This window comes from Dipodomys merriami, unplaced genomic scaffold, assembly GCF_024711535.1.
Source record: "Dipodomys merriami isolate MVZ:Mamm:240054 unplaced genomic scaffold, mDipMer1.0.p SCAF_73, whole genome shotgun sequence".
NCBI lineage: Eukaryota > Metazoa > Chordata > Mammalia > Rodentia > Heteromyidae > Dipodomys > Dipodomys merriami.
Genome location: NW_027206324.1, coordinates 670,946 through 676,321, shown reverse-complemented (window position 1 = coordinate 676,321; position 5,376 = coordinate 670,946). Strand labels below are relative to the sequence as shown.

At 39.8% G+C, this 5,376-nt stretch overlaps 1 pseudogene; it reads right to left on the bottom strand.

Annotated features, from left to right (window-relative positions):
• Nucleotides 1-746: 746 nt before the first annotated feature.
• LOC138818289 (tripartite motif-containing protein 43 pseudogene) lies at nt 747-1,394 on the bottom strand (annotated as a pseudogene).
• Between the last annotated feature and the right edge of the window lie 3,982 nt (nt 1,395-5,376).

Below are 5,376 nucleotides of genomic sequence, written 5' to 3'. Positions count from 1 at the left end.
TAGTGGTTTGCTTCATTTGAGAAAGGTTCTCTGCCATAGAGTTCCCAACACATAGAGAGTCTCTTCACTTAAGACACCGGGATACCACTGGAATAAAGGGGCCTGACAGGAAATCAGAGAGAATCATTGGGGTATCTCCAGATAAGGGAACACTTAGCCACATTCCAAAAACTCAGACTGCCATGCTCAAGATCAAGAAACAAACCAACCCGGCCCAGAGGCTTCTCTACATATTGAGACAGCAATGGGAAGGTGGTAAAAAGGGTGTAAAGTGTGTTCTCTTTCACAAACAAAAGGAGGAAAACGTCCTCAGATTCACTGAGGTTGCTCCCTATGACAGAATCAGTAACAACTCCCAAGGCCCAGGTCGAAGACTCATCCACACTAACTTCCCAGTAATGTTTCCCAGAGCTGAAGACTTGGCATCCAAAAGCAGTGAAGTGGAGGGAGTCTTCAGAATTCAAAACCGCATATTGATGGTCATGTCTAACACTGCTCCCAGGACCTTGATTCCCCATAGTTTCATTGAAGGCAATCTCCACCCGGTACTGATTGAGCTTCTCTTTCATTCCAGGCATGGGAGGGGCACTGAGCTGTGGCCTCAGAGGAAGTGGCATGAAGACCAACACTGACACACAGCTTTCTAGGGTCAACTCTACACCCTGAAGCAGTTCCACATCTGGCTTCTGGTATGTTTCGATCAGCTCCTGAAACATATTCCTGAGCTGATGCTTCTTCTGAAGCATTTAGGTTTCCCTTTCTCTGAGTTGCTGTAACATGACTCTTCCTTCATTGATCAGTAGCTGGGAATGATATCTTTCCTCCTCCTGGACAAAAAGCTGCAGCATTCTAAAAACATCCTTAGTCATGTCTCGGTAGAGGTTCACATAATAAATCCATTGGTTGGTGAGTCTCTTCTTCTCCTGTAAATTGTGCTGGTTTTCTTGAGTCTTTTCCCATACAGCATGCATCTGCTTTGAAATCATCTTCCTCTGCACATCAGCAGCCCTTTCTATAGAATGGTGTTTGTGAGCCCTGTGCTCCTGAGACATGGAGCAGCTCCTACAGAGCAGGGCCCTGTCTACCTCACAGAACATCTGCTTGGTCTCCCTGTGTGTCCCACACATGTATTCCTCAGAGCTCAGGAACTGCCTGAGTCTGGCTCTTCTGGCAATGGCCACCAGGCTCCTCAGAACCACGTTGGTTTTCAGGTTTGTCTGCTGGCAGGGTCCCTTGCATCCTGGGCACCTGGCTGGAGTCTCTTCCCAGCAAAGGAAGAGACAAGGTCGACAAAAACTGTGCCCGCACTCTAGGGTGACTGGCTCTATGAAAGTATTCATACAGATGCCACAGCTCAGTTCCTTCTGGAAGGCCTGGACAATGTCAGGATCCATCATTCCTAGAATCTAATGAGGTGCTGGTGACTCACCCCTAAAAGCCTAGCTACCCAAGAGATTGGGATATGAGGATCAAGCTTTGAAGCAGGCCTGGGCACCAAAGTCCCCCTGACACAGACTCTTATCTCCTATTTACCACTCCAAAATCACAAGTGGGCTGTGATTCAAGTGGTAAAGCACTAAACTTGTCCACAAAGTGACCTAGGGATAATGCCCAGTCTTGAGCACAAAAAGGCCCAGCAACACTGCCCTACCACTGGGTTCAATCCCCACAACCGACAAAACACCACCACCAACAACAACACCAAACCAAGGAAAGAAGAATTAAAAGAGGAGTAGATTCTCCCACTCTGATCCTCACCTGGAGTATCCAAGCTCCAAACAGCCTCCTCCTGCTGAGGGATCTTCAGCAATGCCTGAGTCTCAGACTTCCACTCTATTTATACTGAAAGAGGGTGGGCCCAGGAAAGGAAGTGTCTCTGATTGGTTGTTTAGGGAAGCTAATTTACATATCAATAGAAGTTGGAATTTACATCCTGACAACCCCACCTTTTACTTCCTCTTTCAATGACTTGCAATTTGGTTAGGTGATTTGGGTTAGGTGAAACTTAGGTTTGTCCAGGGTTGGAAAAGTTTATTGTGTTTGTTTTGTTTTGTTTTGTTTTGTTTTTTACTTCTGTGTATGCTTTATATTTGGACTATGAGTTTATTACTTTTCCACCGGACTGTAGGACACATTCGTGGCATCATCCATTGTATCTTGTGGGTCTTCATTAATTTGTAATTTGTCAGGCCTGATGCTGGGTTGGTACTTTACCACTTAAGCCATGTCCTCTTCTGTTTGCTTTTGCTTTTGGAATAGAAAATTGAGTTTATGCTTAGGTTCCCTGGACTGAGATCTTCTGATTCACACTTTGCACAAAGCTGAGAGGACAAGAATTATCTCTTGCTTGAGTTGTGATCAGGGTTAAGTCTGCCCACAGAGCAGCCCCTCCCAGCTTTCCCATCACCTGCTTTAATCAGACCAGTAATCACCTGACTGTCGATGATCACCTGACTGTGAGTCAACAAACATCCTAGGCTCCTAGGTCACTTCCTCCCAAGTCCATTTTCCATACAAATTCATCCTTCCGATGTTGTTGTTCTTGTTGTTTGTCTGTCAGTGCTGGACTTGAACTCAGGGTAGAAGATCTGTCCCTGAGCTCTTCTTCCACTCTATTTCTCTTATCTTTATTTTAAATATCATTTATGCCTTTTTATTATAAAATGATGTGGTATTCTGATATATAATTTAATAACTCCATTTCGTTTTTGAGAATGATCTAAAAATTATCATAGACATAAACATATATATATATTATATACATTGGATTTCAAGAACACATTATTAATATTCAATTTGCAATAAGTTTTATCCTATCAGAATATTCTCTTTAGGGTTATAGGTTCTGTAGTATCCTTGGCATAACCTTTCCCATTTGTGGTTTTGTTACTATAATCAATCTTGTACCTTTCTTGGTGTTGATCCATTAGCTTTGAAAGCATAATCCCCTATCTGAATTGCCAGCAGCTAAATAGTAGCCTAACACTATGTTTGCATCATTGACTTTCAGGCATTGATTATCAAACAATCTTGTTAATTTTTCTTTTTAAAAAATTTTTGTCATTAGTGCTGCGGAACTCTGGGTCTGGTGCTTTCGCTCATCTCTTCAGCTCAAGGTGAGCCCTCTACCACTTGAGCCATAGCACCACTTCCAGTTTTCTAGTGGTTTATTGGAGATGAGTGTCTACGACTTTCCTGCCTGGGCCGGGTTTGAACCGAGATCCTCAGATCTGTTTCCTGAGTAGCTAGGATTACAGGGAGTGCACCACTGGAGCTGGCTAAGCATTATTTTTTATCTTCATATGATAATGACAGCAGGGATGATGGCACGATAATTGGGTACATAGAGTGAAAGACAGACACCAACAAAGAGCCATCACAACTGGACAGCAAACTGTTGTATTGATACAATTGTTGGCTATTGTTAATCTCTCAGTAAGCCTAATGTATAAATTGAGCTTTGCCATTGTTATTATTAATCTCTTAGCCTGAGTTAATGTTCTCTTCATTTTTACCCTAAAACATTATGACTTATTTTTTCTAAATCCATTCCTTCATCTTTAGTGTTCAACCATTCACTTTCTTTCTTCTCCATTATTACCAGCAATTTCTCTAAGTATTCCAGTTCATTTTATTTTATTTTATTTTATTTTTAGGAATTAGTAATACAACTTAAAGAATCCAATCTAATAGAAAGTTTAAACACCCCAATGGTCTAGTATAGAGGTGTTTCTTTTTTTTTCTTCCCAGGATGGATAACAGGATCTAGTCATCAAAAGCCTGCTTTAGAACGTTGAGTCACCGAAACTAATACTGCTTTTTTGTTCTAGGATGTACCTGGGGCTTGAACTTAGGGCATGAGCAGTATTCGTGAGGGTTTTTTTTTTGGTTGTTGTTTGCTTTGCTTTTTTTTTCTCCTACTACTTGGACCACAGCTCCACTTTGGTGGTTAATTGAAGATGAGTCTTTTGGACTTTCCTATATGAACTGGCTATGAACTGCCATCCTGCTCAGCCTGCTGAGTAGCAAGGATTACTGGGAAAACAAAAATGCCCACTGAATTAAATGGTTTTTGTTTTGTTTTGTTTGGTTTTTTGCTGTTATTCTGAGATTCACCTTCTTTCATGGTGAAAAGCAATCACTGGGGACTCATTTTTGCATGGGTTTATTTTTATAGCAATTTTTAAATAGTTTTTTGCTCTCTTGTTGCATTGTTGCTACTTTATCTTATCTTCATTATTTTTTACATTTTATATTTTATTATATGTTACCTCCATATTTCATAACAAAATGGGATTACTGTGCAAAGAAATTCAAATTAGTACAGTATTAATGGTTTGCTTCATTTGAGGAAGGTTCTCTGCTACAGAGTTCCCAACATATAGAATATTCACTAATAATGGTTTATCATTGGAGAAAAAGGGTCTGAGAGCAAATTGGAAATAGCCAATGGGATATCTCCAGAGAAGGGAACTCTTAAACACATTCCAAAAACTCACACTGCCATGGTCAAGATAAAGAAACACCACACCCTGGCCCAGTGACTCCTCTATATAATGTGTCAGCAATCGGCAGGTGGTAAAAAAAAAAGTGTAAAGAAAGTTCCCTTTCACAAAAGGAGGAGTAAAAGGTCCTTTGATTCAGGGCAGTGGGCCTAGAAAAGGGTGTGTACCTGAGTTCTCATTTAGGGAGGTTGATTTACATATCATTTGGAGTTGGAATTTCCATCCTGGCAACCACACCTTTAACTTCCTCTTTCAAGGAAATGCCTCTTACAATTTTCTTAGACAGTGACAAGTGCTGTGTATTTTGGTTAGGTGCAGGGTAAATTTATACAGGATTGGAAAACCTTTTTTTTCCTTACCTTTTTGTATCTTTTATTTTCGTACTATGCATTAAATACTTTTCCACCAGAATGTAGGTGACTTTGTATCTTGTGGTTTTGAAAATTAGCTGAGCTTACATTGTGGAGTTATTAGATTATCACCCAAGTTTTTTATTTGGAAATTGTCATGCCTCCTGCTTGTCAGGTGCTTCACCACTTGAGCCATTTCAATCTTTCTATTCTCATTGGCCTTCTAATCTCATAAAAAATACTGTATTCATTTTCTATTGGTAATGTAGTTCTCCAATTTTAATTTATGCAAGAATTCTGAACTGATTTCAAAAATGAAGGACATTTTAAAGTAATTCATTAAAATTTCATAAAAGCTATGAATATGGAGCTATATATAATTCATTACTTTTGTTTAATTTTTCACACCAGAGTTGTAGAGTATGCTCAAAGGTGATTTTTACACTAACCTTTTTCTTGTGGGAATTTTTTTAATTAAGAAAATACTTTAGAGACATTAATATTAGTTCAGCTATTTATTC